Genomic DNA, 16,532 nt, shown 5'->3' on the forward strand with positions numbered 1-16,532 from the left:
CATTGCCTTCTGATTAGCCTAGACTGCTCATGCCAAGCTACCTAGAGGGTGAGCAGGGGTCATCTCAGAGGGTTTCTTCCTTGTCCTGACTAGAAGCAAGGGTCCCTATTTGGACAGTGTTACCTATCTCTGCCATCTAGAGACCCCCAGATCTAACAAGCGCCTTAGCTAACCTGATACATTATGATGATTTTCTCTGTAGCAGAACAAATTGGAGGAGGGCAGTCATTAACCTACATGGATTTTTGTGTCTGGCGTGATAGTGTAACTGCCACCTGATCTTGTACCTACACCAATATTATTCTCTAGTTCTTTGCTTCAATGCTCATACACACACATTCCAATACTAACCACTTGTAATGCTTCGCATTGCCATACAGCATTCCCTTAGAGCCAGACCTATTCTCATTGCCACTGCTTGCCATAGAAAGCCAGTGGGTGCACTTGCAATATAAATGCTGTATTACACATGGTGGCTGCAATGCAACATGTTTATAATGTGGGGCATTTAACACTTATGGAAAATGTGCTTTTGCAAAAAAAGGATAATATGGATAGCATGCGTGTGCCCGTGGACAGTATGTGACTTGTAGATGTATTAAGGGATGCTCTTCATTATGTCTTCCATTACTTGGCTTGAACATCATGCTTGGCTGGCTGGTACATGCTTGCAACTATTCCACTTGTCCACTTAAATCCTCAAGTGACCAATAAATGTAGGGTGTGAAAGTATCTTCACAAAAAGCAGACATGGGTTCTGACTCAAATTATAAAATGTTGAATTCTGTTCAATCTCACTTACTGTAACATCTATTATATCAGCAAGAAAATGATCGCAACTGAGAAGCTACTTCTCTGATGTGTCACATAGAGGCAGCCCCCACCCAAAGCCCACTCTCCCTCTCTTTTGCTCTGCGATTCCATCCTCTACTCCCACTATCTTTTCGCTCATTTAGGCACATGGAAACACAACTACTCCAGCAGCCTTCATGCTGCTAACTCCGATGCTTCTGAGAAGATTATTAGTATTGATGCCTCACAGCTAACAAAATCTTAATAGAATTTGGCATAAATGTGACAAAATGGTCAAAGATTGTGTATTCTATGTATTTTTCCCATTTGGCCTCTAAGGTGAAGCATTCGCGTTGGAATTTTCCATCTATCTTCTATGCTATGTCAAAAACCACATATACGTGGATTCTTCAAAGAGATGCCTTTGAAGTGCGTAACGGTCCCTCCTTCCTGCTCTGGCCCCAGACTCAGTACAGGGGGTATGCCGCCCTTTTTGTGTGGAAAAGGCACAGCCTATTCAGGTGTAAGTAAAGCTGGGCCCAGCTCCTCCCTCCCATCCTGCCAGAAATGGCCCAATAAGATACCTAAGCTCCCTTTGTGTCAACTACACCCAGTCATGTGATCAGCGGCACCAAATAGCTAACACAAGAAATGACAACATTCTGAAAGTCAAATGAAGGGGGTAGGCCCAAACACCAGCAGCTAGATAGGGCCTAGTTAAAGTAGCATTTCATTGGTCCTGATTATTTATTCAACCATTCATTCATTATTTCGTTATATCATTTTCATAACATATATGTCTGAAATGGAGATAACACTTTTTGTTTCAAACGAGTGCAAAAACATAAATTGTGAACGTGAAAAATAACAATCAATCTGAACCACTTTTCTGATAATACATAAAGACAACTTCAAAGTGATACAACAAAATGATACACCAGTCAATTACTTCAAAAACATAATGCATATAGCACTCCCATTATGTGTGGTTGTACAATCTTTAAGGGGTGTTGTATAGCATTTTAGGACCATAGTGTAATTTTCCTGATTCATGTCCTTATAGCGGCATAGAAATCATAACTGTATTTAGACATAGCTCATGCAGTCCAAATACGGCATGGCTTCTTCCACTAGTTCCGAAATTCCACAATGATATATTGGAAAACTCGGCTTCATCAGTTTGGGACTTCCCCTTGCTTGAATATTGATTTGTCCAAGAACTCATGGAGTTTTCAAAGAACATGCAGCCTGATTCATCAAGCAGAAATGGGCTCGCAAAGGGCCAGATTCTGAGAATCTGGCCCTTTGCGAGCTCTATTTTTGCATTTGGGATTCATCATCCCAAATGCAAAAATCGGTAATAGCGATTTCGCTATTTTGCGATGAATTACATTTAAGGAATCTCAATTTGAGATTCCTTAAATGCAATTCATCATCCATTTTAAAATTGCGAATTCGCAATTTCGGCCCGCTATTTACCGCGAGGTCAAACCTCGTGGTAAATAGCGAAAACTTAGAAAAATGCTTTTAAAAGCATTTTTCTAAGTTGCATGTTGCACACACACATGTCCTTTGGACATGTGTCTGCGCAACACCTGTTCGTATTTACTTTTAAGGGGTGCTACATGGTGTCCTTTGGACACCCCTGGCACCCTTTAAATCGCAATCTTATTTGCGATTAGCAAATTGCTAATCGCAAATAAGGAATACTCCCCATTCATTCCTATGGGCCTTTTGGCCCATAGGAATGCATGGGGAGTTATTCCTTATTTGCGATTAGCAATTTGCTAATCGCAAATAAGGAATATGTAGGAATCGCTTTTGTTTTTGCGATTCCTACATGAATACCGCTTTGCGAGTCTGGAATAGCGATTCCTTATGATTCGCTATTTCAAACTCGCAAAAGGGCACTATGATGAATCAGGCTGTAACAGCCTTATTCATCAAGGCCAAATCGGCTCGCAAAGGGCCAGATTCTGAGAATCTGGCCCTTTGCGAGTGCGATTTTTGCATTTGGGATTCAACATCCAAAATGCAAAAATCGCTATTTGCTAATTCGCATATTTGCGAGGATTTACATTTAAGGAATCTCTATTTGAGATTCCTTAAATGTAATTCATCATCCATTTTACAATTGCGAAATCGCAATTTCAGGCCGCAATTTACCGCGAGGTCATACCTCGTGGTAAATTGCGAAAACTCAAAAAAATGCATTTAAATGCATTTTTCTGAGTTGGACGTTACACACACATGTCCTTTGGACATGTGTGTGTGCAACACCTGTGTTGATTTCCATTGCAGGGGTGCTACAGGGTGTCCTTTGGACACCCCTGGCACCCTTGTACTCGCAATCTCATTTGCGATTAGCTAATTGCTAATCGCAAATGAGGAATGACTCCCCATGCATTCCTATGGGCCTTTTGGCCCATAGGAATGCATGGGGAGTTATTCCTTATTTGCGATTAGCAATTAGCTAATCGCAAATAAGGAATCAGTGGGAATCGCAATTAATATTGCGATTCCTACATGATTACCGTTTTGCGAGTCTCAAATAGCGATTCCTTATGATTCGCTATTTGAGCCTTGCAAAACTGCCCGTTCATGAATCAGGCTGTAAGACTCTTTGATGACGTTATTATGTCCACCTTCACGTCAAACTCGGCACCTTCAAGGTATAAATATGCCCACACTTGCCAGAGCAAACACACAGTGGTTCGGAGCAGTTCGACTATCTACTTGCCCGACGCATCTCGCTACAGCAAGTGCCAAAGGAAGCCGACCCTCCAGCAGACACACTGAGGGAGACGCTGTCTTTTCTCTTGCCGAGAAATCCAGCTCCAGTGTTTCCAAGCTCCCCTTGCGGGGTATTGAGAAATCGAGTACTGAGACTGACCTCCTTCATTCTAAACCAAGGTTAGAACTGATTAGAACCTAAAAGAAATCTTGGACAGATTCTTGGCAAAAAAATACGCTACACCCACTTACTTCTTCCATCGTACTAGACTTAGGTTAGGTACCTCGGGGTAGGTGTATTTTAGAAGCACCAGTTGAGTACTTTTTAGTCTTTATTTATTTATGTATGTATGTTATGACTTAGAAACCATACCATGCTTTTACAGTATTATTTTATAATACTCTTCCTGCTGTATGCATTATACTTTACAGCCAGTATCGCAATTGTAGCAGTTCATTTCTTCTGCATGAGAAAGAAGACTGTTCAATAAATACTTTTATTGAAAACGCCCATCTCTCTATTTCTATGCAACTCTGGTGAAACGAAGCATGCACGACTGACTGAGTAAAACATCTTTCTATTGTTTCCACGACTCTGAAGATCAGTTTTATCTTGAGGAAACAAAGTTATCCTGTTCATGCGGTTGTCAGAAACTAATCCCTTCTTGTGAATTTGAGAAAGTTTCTAGTGACCTCTGAGCTAGCTGGCACTCACAATTAAGTCTAATATATTCAATAGAGACCTAGTAGACATAAGTCTTACGTCACATCTGTAGGATATATTATTCTAATGTGCAGAGCCTATTGGGAAAATAGGAACTACACTACATTGTGCCCAATGTTTGGTAAGGCACTAATTTAACGTTAGATACTAGAGTAACTCAATTGTGACCCCTTTTTTGCGTAAAAGACTCCAATAGACTTCTGGAGTCGGTTAAAGGATAAAATATCCGCCATAACTGAGTAGGACGAAAAATCCTATGTATTAGTTTTTGGTTTGATTCAACTTTGAAGGATACAGTGTTCCAAAATATTGTGCACCTTATCTTTGTCTCCTTGAAACTTGCTCTGCAAAAATTGTTCAACAAAATGGCCGACGAGGATAATCACGGGGCCAGTGGAACTGCAGCGTCTGCAAACTGACCGGGTTTAGAGGTTACAGGTTTCCTACAAAATGACCCGGATGCTATAATCATCCCAGAAAACCTTAGGAAAACAATAGCTATAGCTATAAAGCTTATAGAAAATGGCCTATCACCAAGAGTTGGTAGGGTTATATTTGTCATAGAGGCACATGAATATCGGCAGACAGAGGTATTCTATTCATGTATTATCTTCCCTGAAGCAAATCCAACAACACATGTGTTCCACTTCTACAAGACAGAGGAACCTCCAGTGGAACACGTTCCTTTCGAGGACATTGAAATTCCACTAACTTACTTGGTTTAAAGGCGCCCTACAACATCAAAATCACATTACCAGGCTCGGTCTACTAGGTAGACGAGGAGCAACATGGCCGGTACTAGTCAGCTATACACCACATCCTGACATTGATAGAATGACAGATGTAGAACTACTAGCTCAGCTAAAACAATTAATTAAAATACATAGACAATTGGTACAATATGTCATGTGGACTCTAACAGTCTAACCTGCTATAAGAATTCCACAGCAAACCCTTCATCAAGGGAACACGAACAAAATACACCACTGACTATACAATCAGTCATTGGTAAATTACCCACTAAAAGGGAACAAATTCCATTCTGGTTAGCTCAAAAAATTACTCAGATCGAGGCAGTATTTCCCGATAGTACACCTCAAGAGAAACACAGGATTCTAACAATCTGTTTACCAATGGGGATCGCACCACACCTGGAGGACTGTGACACTTGGGGTACAGTCTTTGCTGCAATCTACAATCATGGTGTACCATCTATTGCGGTGATACCAGACGTCCTGAAACAGATTCAAAATAATACGGGGCAGTGCCTGCATTAAATCTCGGTATGAAATTACTGAAGGATTTCAAACAGGTCTCAGCTATAATATTAGCTACTATTAAAGGTGAAGCAGTATCTGTGGCAATCTGCCAAAAACTAAAAGAACTTGATGTAACTGAGCAACCATATGAACTGGCTAGAATAAATGAAAAATCCTATGAAGAACTAGGTAGAGATAGTTTGGGAGGGAAACCAGGAAAGCCCGAACTGACAGAAAATCCTGAAAAAGTTTTTATCAAAAACACACTCACTACTCCTAAAAAGAAGTGGGAAAATACTATACAGACACTTCCTAAAGAGAAGCGTTCCCAATCCAGAGGTAGGTCTCCTCAAAAGGAGCTATCTGAAAAGAGATATAATCTCAGAAATAGGGATAATTTGAGAAAACCTGATAGATATCAAGATACTGATACACGTTCCTCTTGTACCTTTCAGACCTTCTCGCAGAAATCCGAAAGAAGAGGATGATCAGAACACAAGGAAGAACGCGTGAAGTCCAAAGACGATCGACACGTTCCAAAAAATAAGAAAACTCAATTCACAAAGAAAAAGGAAGCAAGTCTAAAAATCAGACATGCAGAGGATCTTGAGGACACAACTCAAGAATGGGGACTAGGCCCAGACAATGCTGGATAGCGCAGCAGAAGTTACCATAGCTCGCAAAATCCTGAAGGATCATCTGGAGACAGTGGACTTGAATGAGTACATTCAAGTTGAAACTGCCGATACCAGGGTTAACAGGGGGGACATAACTAGAAAAATAAAAGCACTCTTTTGGGAAAAACTATCTAACGGTTATGACATCTTTCTGACTGAAAAAGACTGGCCATCTGAATTTGTCAGGGAGTGCCCACATGGTGAAGCGATCATTATGCCAGCCTTCTCCAATCATATTCCTATTTATAAAAAAACACCATGCAAGAAAATGGGCTGTGGTCCAGGATCCAGCATTATATAAAAATCATGTAGGATGGGATGAGGGCTCTCCTCACCATAAGATCCAGTTAAAAAAATCAACAGACTGCTCAGAGGCAGTATCCAGTGAGGCAAGAAGTTAAAAAACAGGCCATGGAGATCCTATATCAACTTGAAAACCAAGGGGTGATGAAAACATGCACCTCGTCCATGAACAATCCTTTGTTTCCTGTCCCCAAACCAGACACTACATATCGTCTAGTTTTAGACTACAAACATTTAAATTCTTGTTGCAAAACTTTTGCAGTACAAAATGCACAACGTTGTAGCACTAATGAACAATATTGTGCGCAAAAAATATAAAACATCATTAGATATTTCAAACAGTTTCTTCTGTCAAAATATCGCACCTGAAAGCAAGTACTTGCCCGCTTTCTCAATTATGGGGACACAGGAAACTTCCATCGTCTCCCCCAGGGATTCAAGAATAGCCCAGGGTTATTTTCAGCCAGAGTAACAGAGTTACTGCAAAGGTATGATGATGAGGCATTATCGTATGTCGATGACATCTATCTTTCAGACGATGATTTGGACAGGCACTTGAACAGGGTGAACATCATAATACTTGGCTTCGCCTCTGAAGGGTACAAATTCAATTTTAAAAAATCAAGGATTGCTCACCTCTTTTTTTTTTTTAACTTTTTTTATTGAATAGAGCAACAGGTGAGCCAAAGGTACAAAACATGATATACTTTAGAATTCAAAATTCACAAATTTCCAATACATTTCCAATACATTTCTCAAATAACAAACAAGAGATAAAAAGTTAAAAAGTTAAAAACGATATGCAAAGATAAAAGGAAGGTTCATCGAGATAGAAAAAGTCAGCCTACTACAGCGTTAAAAGTTTTCCCAGGACATTGAGTGCAAAATATGCAACTTATAAGGTGCATCAGCAAAAACATGCAAAACTGCAATAAAGTGCAAGTGCAAAAGTGCCAAAAGTACAAAAAAGTACTATCTTAAAAAGTGCAAAGTGCGATCTGATATAGGAAAAAGTGCTAGTAAATGTAAATGTCCTGGAAATCAGATAGAAGGCTATAAAAGAAGAATCATCTCCTCACAATTTTCTTCACGAATCATCCTCTCTTAATTATTTCTAGAGTCTCAAAATATTTCCAGTTCCTCTCAAATCTCCCAACAGCTCCCACTCTACCCGCATAAGCCTTTTCAAAATAACATGTTCTCCTCATTTTGTTGAACCAATTTAAGTGTGATGGGATCTCGCTGGACTTCCAGTTTTGAAGAATTAAGGAACGAGCAACTGCGCAAGAAATAAATATAAATACCTCTTCTGCTTTATTAAACCTGCTCCTATCTTTGCATATACCGAACAGGGCTACTTCTGCTGTTGGTAGAAGAGATTTCCCAATAGCCTGTTCGATATCGGCAAATATTCCCTTCCAGAAAGTTTCTAACTGGTGGCAAGAAAAAAAAATGTGATGCCATCCTCCCTGGCTACTAGCCATACATCTGAAGCATTTATTCTCAGCTCCGGGAAACATCCTTTCCAAAGCCTCCGGTGTATAATATGCTAACCAACGAGACAGAAAGCACATCCTTTTATAGTTGGCAGCTCGCAATGATCTATTCCCCAACTCACAAATGACCTCCCAATCCTTTGTGGAAAAGTTACATTGTGTAGCGAGATTTATTTTCTCAAGATGACTGTCTATTAAAACATTTTGATTTGAGCAATGAAGCATCTTATACCAGTATCCGATACCATCACTCATTCCGTCGTACAGGGCTGTTAGTATGATATTAGGGGGATTAAACAGGCCACTTATCTCTTTTCTAATAAAATAAAGATCTGCATATATTCAAAAAAAGTCGGGTGTAATGAACCATTTATTCTAGCGGCTACCTCCTGCCAGCTAATTACCCTGTTTTGGATTACAAAATGTCTTAGCTCTCGGAAGCCACAAAGTTCCCAAGATTTAATTCGATTCAGGCTTAGTGGGAGGCCTATTTGAATACATTCTTTTAAGCTTAGATAATGAGAACTATCAGTACCATATTTTCTGAAAAGGAGCGACATTCTTGAGGCATATTCTCTTAATGTTTTATATCTTGACCTCTTTGGGAGCTTTGCGATTTTTTAAAAAACTGGAATTTGAGAGCCTACCTCTTGTAGCATTCTTGTAAGAAAAAAACTTATCTCTTGTTTGATTATTCCTCAATAATCCTGCCACTATATCGAAAAATGCGGCTTCATAGTAGGTCCTTAAATGGGGTAGTGCTAAGCCTCCTTGTTCAGCTGGAAGTTGTAATACTGGAAGTTTAACTTTTGAAGCTTTGTTACCCCATATAAAGCCTCTCAGCATTGTTTTGAGTTCTTTAAAAAATGTTAAAATAAATTTAATGGGCACGTTACTGAATAAAAAGATAAGCAAAGGCAACACCGACATCTTGATCAATGAGACCCTACCTATAATTGATAATGGAAGAAGAAGCCAGTGATCTAAAAGGTTCTGAATTTTATTCTTCATCCTGATATAATTCATAGAATAGAGCATATCATATTCGGTGGTGACATATATACCCAGATATCTTATTGGGTCGCTTCTTACAGCTTGGGCCTGCAGATCATCAGGGAGAAAATGAGGATCAGTGTTTAATGCAAGGACCTCAGTTTTTTTTGGATTTACTTTATAACCCCCTATCTTTTCATAATTATTGAACTCTCTCATCAAATTTTCAATATTTTCTTTTATGGGTGATAGATATAAAATAATATCGTCGGCAAACAGTTTTAATTTAGACATACCGACTAAAGGGGGCTGAATAGCCACGTTGTCCCTAATCTTAATTACTAAAGGTTCGATAAAGAAAGTAAAAAGCAGTGGGGACAACGGGCAGCCCTGCCTTGTGCCCCTGTTTACCTTGATCTTACCAGCCTGTTTCATATTGATTATTACTTGGGTCGATGCTCCCTCGTAGATGTTATAAAGCATCTTAATAATTGAGGCTGGGAAACCAAATTGACCGAGAGAGTAAAATAATGCAGCCCAATTCACTAAGTCAAACGCTTTTTTCGCGTCCATCATCAATATACAGGCTAGGGTCAAATTAATATTAAAGTAGTCCAATGCCTGGATTAGGAACTCGGTGTTTGCTGCCATATAACGACCTGCAATAAACCCAGACTGGTCCTGATGAATGACCACCTGGGCAGCAAAGACAAATCTCTCAGCCCATATTTTCATAAGGATTTTGTAATCCGAATTTAGTAGGCTAATCGGCCTGTATGAGTTGACATCATACTGATTTTATCTTTTTTAAGAAAACATATAATTGTAGATTCCTTAAACTCAGCAGGGACGTACCCGCCTAGCCTTACATGATTATATAACTTTTTCAAGGGAGTTGCTAATTCTCTAAAAAAGACCTTATAAAATTCTATTGGGAATCTGTCCTGACCGGAAGCTTTTCCCCCTGAGGTTGCCTTTATGCAGTTTTGTATTTCAGGGGTATTTATTTCCAAACTAATTTGATTTACCCGACTTTCGGAAATTTTAGGGATTTGTATGTCTGCAAAATAGTCCTGGATCATGACATCCTCTACCTGATACTCCGTTGAGTAAATTTTTTCAAAATGATCCAGGAAGATTTTTGAGATCTTGTCTCTATCCTCCTCCTCCATCCCACTCTGAGGATCGCGAATTTTCACTATCAGTGATGACTCCTGCTTTTTTCTGGTAGAGTTAGCTAGTAGTTTCCCCACCAACTGGCTGTCTTCATAGACCTTTTTTTGGAAGGCTTTCGAGCTGTTAATCTCTTCCGCTACAAAATAATCCCGAAGAAGAGTTTTAGCCTGCTCTAGTTTGCTTGAATGATGTTGAAGCTGCAATGCATATTCCCTCTCTACGTCTGATTGAAGCTTAGCTATTTTTAACTTTCTTTCGTTTGCCTTAGCGCTAGTATATGCAATAATCTGGGCGCGTGCTGATGCTTTGAATCCGCCCCAAACAGAGAAGGGTTCCGCTGAATTATCATTTATTACAAAGTATTGTGTAATCCAATCTCTGAATTGTGAAACCCATTCCTGGTTCTGTAAGAGGGTGCGATCCAGCTGCCACCTGGGGCGCATCTCATCCACTCCTCCCAATTCTAATTCTAATTCAATTCTAGCATGGTCCGAAAACGGATTGCATCCAATCACAGCTCTTAAGATCAAAAAAGATCTAGATATTAAAAAAAATCTATTCTGGATGCAGTCTGAAACCGGTGGGAATAGCATGTAAAAGATTCAATTTCAGCATTTCTATAACGCCATGGATCCCTTAATTGATATTCATGTAAGAGTGCTTCAAAAAAACATTTTGTTTTGGGCTTTAGCTGTTTCTTTTTCTTGTTAGAAGTATCTCTTGACAAGTCTTGAATAAAATTAAAATCTCCTCCTAGTATTATCTGTCCTGGGACGCCCCTCAAAGATTCATAAATTTCTGACAGACCGGAAATATCATCGTTGATGGGGCCATACTAGTTGACAAAGTTTATAATTTTATTTTGCAGTTTGGCCACCACCCAAATCCACCTGCCCTTATCATCTCTATGAACCTGATGAATTTCCCAGGCAAGATCCCTTGAGAAGTAAATAGCATCCCCTCTCTGGGCCACCCCTGCTGATGAGAAAAATACCTTAGAAAAGTAATTAGGAATAAACAACTTCGGACTATTAGACTTCAAATGAGTCTCCTGAAAGAAGACCACCTGAGGTCTAATAAAAATTATCCATTTCAGCAACGCCCCATACTTCTGTTTGTTTAACATTACATTTGCATTAATTGACAGGATATTACAAGTATTACTTTTCATCTGATAGAATATTTTATCACAGCTGCGTACCTATTAGAGAAACTAAGACTAGAGAAATAACCATTGCTCACCTCAACGTGCTATTCTTAGAATACGAACTTTCAAGTGAAGGCAAAAGCCTGGCAGTAAACTTTTTAGAGAAATGTGCGCTGCTACAACCTTCAAAAACACTGAAAAACCTACAGTCAGTTCTAGGATTCCCGAATTTCAGAAGAACTTACATTCTAAACTACGCAGAAAGGATTAAACCTCTCTACAAATTAATCAAACCTGATTTCAAATCTACTAATTGGACTCAACAACACACAGAACTTTTGTGTTCAGTACAAACAGACATGTTAGCAACAACACATTTACAGACATGCATAAACGAACACAACCTTGTAATCCGAATCATCTTAGGGAGATGCGGACTCACATACCTAACCTTTAATGAAGGTGAAAAGGTACCAATAGGTTACACATCACACAAACTGAAATGTAATTCACTTCAACAGAAAAAATTCTGACAGCGGTTCAAACTGCAGTAGCAAAAGAGAGAGCCCTCGCGCAGGGAAAACGCATAAAGGTTGTTACTCCTGTACCTGCCTTAGAGGCAGTGACAAAAGCGAGAATTTGGAATGCAAAAGCTTTCCATCCGAGATGGATACAATGGGTTAATTCTCTTGCTGCAACAGGCGTTGAATACGATTTTGACCCCTACTTGAAAACTCAAGAATTTCTACAATACGAACAAGAATGTCCTCTGCCCACTGAGATTCTGCATCTAGAACATTACGGATGTATACTTTATACAGACGGATCAGCACAACCCGCAATTGGGGGAAAACAAGCGCCTTATAGTGCTGCGTACGCAATTGTTAAAGGTCGCTGGCGCGAGGGTAAATTCAGACCTATGGTCATAAAAACTCAATCTCTAAGAGACTGCACAGCTCAGCGAGCTGAACTACAGGCTTTCAAGATGGTGCTTGAAAATACAGATCGCGAATTCCCCACACTCATAGTGTGCGATTCGTATTACTGCGTCCAATCTTACAACGAATACTTGCAGAACTGGGTTCAAAACGGTTTCAAAGATGCAAAAGGTGGCACAATCAAGCATAAATTGCTTTGGGAACAAGTAGTTTTATTACAGAAAGGACTACAAAAGACTCACGTGATCCATACACTGAGACATCAATCTAATGGCGTTCACGTTGCAGGGAATTCATTGGCTGATGGAGCCGCAAAGGCATCTGTGCAAACGGCTTTCGTAGCTGCAATCACTCATTCAAAAACAAACATAGACAGCAAAATATTTGATATATGTTATAGATTGCTTCATGTCAATTTTTTTCTTTCCACAACCGAGTTTCCCTCAGGATGGAATGGAATGGAATAGAGTACCGCAATGCAATGCCCAAGCTGGCCATGGCCTCCTTGTAAGCTCGAGAGCTAAACGCAGAACCCTGGTGCTATAGCATGGGACAGAACTGATTATGACATTTATGGTCCTGTCGAGCTGCTGAAGATTCCTCACCAGTTTAAGGTTTCCTTGAGTGACTTTGTTTCACCCAGTACATTTTCTGATGATTGGGACTTTGAGACTGTTAATAACATGATGACCGATTTAGAAATGTCAGCAACATTTACAAAACATGAATACTGAGAAGGTTCATCAGATTATGAACAAATGTATTGTTTTAACCATTATGGTCATCATTATTTGCACAAATCTGCAAACCCTAAAAATGTTTTAACTTATTATTAATGGGAGCATTGTCCAACTCCACCAAAGGGTAGCTCTAAAACATTTTATGAAAAATGTCCATACTTCTCAGGCTTTAATGTCACAAATCCAGGAACATTTTACTTTAAAAATGTTAATAAGACAGTCATGAAAAGTATGTTGACTAATACTAAGCACATTTTTTCTGGGGCCTTTTATGCTTGATTGTCCACATTCGGTTTTGACTTTTGGAAAGACAACATTGAGACAAACACTGTCTGGGGCACAAAAGACTGGCAGGTGCAAGGTTTAGCAGCCTTATTTAGAGCCTGCATAATCTCAGAACAAATAATGTTCTTAAATGAAACTGTTCAATAGACATCTTGTCTTGGCCTAGCTAAGATAAAAGATTTAAACAAACCGTCCGTACCCAAGCCCAAACCTGATAGTAATAGAACTACAGATGAGAAGGTAGACATAATTTATATTTTACAACAAAACAGAACTAATCCTGATTTGAAAAAATGGTTAATCTGGCCCACAGACACAAATAACTATCAAGACAGATTCCTGAACAAGACACAAGGGTTTACAGTAACTCGGCTAGATCAAAGATATAGCCGGGAACAACATCCAGAGATAATAACAACTTACAGTGAAGGAAAACTGTGCCTTGAGTGGCTACAAAAATCTGCACTCCCAGATATAAAACAACACTTAACTTTATTTAAAGATGGCATTGATTTGAGAGAATTCTTACTAGGGCCTCCCAAACAATGTCATAAATGTTTAATATACGCCAGTGTTTACGCTGCTTACAATAAAGCATGGAAAGTCACGCAAATAAAAAAACTGCAGAACGAATACGAGAAATTGATTGTATTAATTTACAGAAAGCTCTCTCTGTAGTTGACAATGGGTTAACGACTCTGTCATCCAGAATGTATTCTTTGGACAGCATTGTATCCTCTGCCAATGACATAATGGAACAAGACTTGCTCATGTTACAACATGGACAGTCTAAATTGCGTTCTATAATGCTACTAGGCTTAACGTTACAAAACCTTCATTCAAGCTATGTGCCTTGGCGTCTAATCAACACCACGTCATTGTTTACTGGATTTAAACTTACAGATAAACAAGTCTATTTGGCACAGAGGGGAACAGACTCGACGGTTCTGAGAATAGAAAAACTGGAGAGATTGCCATTAACCATTTCTGAGAAACCAGCCGTTGAATGGATAATACATGGCACCATCACAATACCAGTGACGATTTTCCAGTTTCAGTATTGCTTGAAACACATACCAGCAGGCCTGTATGAAAAGTTGGTTAAAGAATACACAAAGTCGACCTGGAATTTATCATACACACACAAATGTTAGAGTGGGGAAAAGGAGGCATTTCTTAGTGGTAAAAATTTCAAAACCACATTGAGCGGTACACTTCTGTGTCAGGGTATTAATTTACATGGAGCCTGCAATGGTTCTTCAACCAACTTATCATGCCACCTGCAGGGTTCCCCAGCAGCAGTGATAGATCCAATTTTTAGGCAGCTTTCCAATGGGAGTTACATAATGTTGAATGATCACAGCTGTTGTGGAATGATGCCAGGAATAGAATATCTAGTTAGTGTGTAAGCCAGGGTCACTTGCTGTATGCAAGTATTGTTTCCAAAAACCAAGACAGACGGGGAGTCGCCACTATGGCCTTCACTGAACATCTCTTCTATACGAATTGATACTTTAAGCAGAATGAAAGCCATTCTTTTACAAAAAACTGTGCCACTGACCTCGTCCAGAGAGACGTTTGATCTGCAAGTTGCAAGGTCCTCTGCGGAGATACATGCCTTATTATCAGCTAACTGCCCCATACATTTCGTAGAAATTATAGGTCATATCTTAAACATGTCTGATACCAATGGTATTGTACATGTACTTAAGACAATTTTTTCGGGACTGTTAGCACCCTTTGAAGCAGTCCTAGACATTTTTCTAAACTTCGTGCACTCTGTGTTCGGCGGCCTGCCTCTTGTTTTTGGACTCGTAGCAGGGATACTATTTTTATTCCTCCTGCTCCGTTATGGCAAGTCCAGTCACCAGTGATACCCAGATTACCGTGGAGAACACTCTTCTGGCAATTTCGGGATGGCAATTTCGGGACTGTTAGCACCCTTTTAAGCAGTCCTAGGCATTTTTCTAAACTTCGTGCACTCTGTGTTCGGCGGCCTGCCTCTTGTTTTGGGACTCATAGCAGGGATACTATTTTTATTCCTCCTGCTCCGTTATGGCAAGTCCAGTCACCAGCGAAACCCAGATTACCGTGGAGAAATCTGTTCTGGCAATGCAGTATCGTGAGCGCATAACACAGATTCTTGGCTTGGCTCGTATGAGAGATCCGAATACCACGTGGTTCCTGACATTCAGACCAATCTGGCAAGATTGCATCTTACCTGTTCTACGAGGCCTGCTTTGTGGAGAGGAATGCGTGTTGGATATTTGTCTGACACTTCCATCAGCGCTGCCAACAGATGTTGCGCTTTACTTGGTTCGGTAACGGCTCATGCATTGTGTTGTCCCCAGCGGCTACCAATCCTGATGGCGGCAATCATTGAGGTCTCACCAGCAAATCCAGCTGACGGTGAGATACGTGGACCAACAGGTACACAGGTACCATCTAGCAAGCATTGCTAATACCACTGACGCTGACGGCGATGCTTCTCATCTGTGTACGATTGATCTACTTAATGAACTGGTTCAACTTTCACCTACTGTGGTAGACGATTTCTTTGCCAGCTTAGAAGATTTAATGTTTTCTCCTAACACCGAGAATAACTTTTGAAATTAGCACACAGCGTTCTATCAACTTTGGATTAGACCTTCGTTTTTCAAAACAAAAACTTCTAACTTTTGGAACTCTATTTTTCTACGAATTGATTTGACTTTTTCCAAAACTGAACTTTGGCACAAAGTAATCTGCTATAACTATTCTTAGAGAACAAGAATTCTTTGAATACTTCGTAGAAACAATATTGACCTTATCCACAAAGAAAACCAGTTTATATATTATGCTATGGGCTGGTCTCAACCTTTTTCTTCTGTACTTAAGAGCAATTTCATAAATGTGATTTTTCATGATTCATTCAGTTAGCATTACCAATATCATACTATATGCTTAAAATAAAATCATTGCTTTTAAATGCGTACAGTACGAATGCTCATTTTATGTGTACAACTATTTTCAAAAGCATTTTATGCATTTTTTGGGTGGGATTGTAATCACATGCTTTAGATATGTTTTAGTGCTTACATTTTAGTAATGTCGAACATAATAAAGTGGAGTGGGTGTTGTATAGCATTTTAGGACCCTAGTGTAATTTTCCTGATTCATGCCCTTATATAGGTATATATCACCATGTCCTTATATAAGCATAGAAATCATAACCATATTTAGACATAGCTCATGCAGTCCAAATACGGCATGGCTCTTCCACTAGTTCC

Source organism: Lissotriton vulgaris, chromosome 1_1 (genome assembly GCF_964263255.1).
Source record: "Lissotriton vulgaris chromosome 1_1, aLisVul1.2, whole genome shotgun sequence".
Classification (NCBI taxonomy): domain Eukaryota; kingdom Metazoa; phylum Chordata; class Amphibia; order Caudata; family Salamandridae; genus Lissotriton; species Lissotriton vulgaris.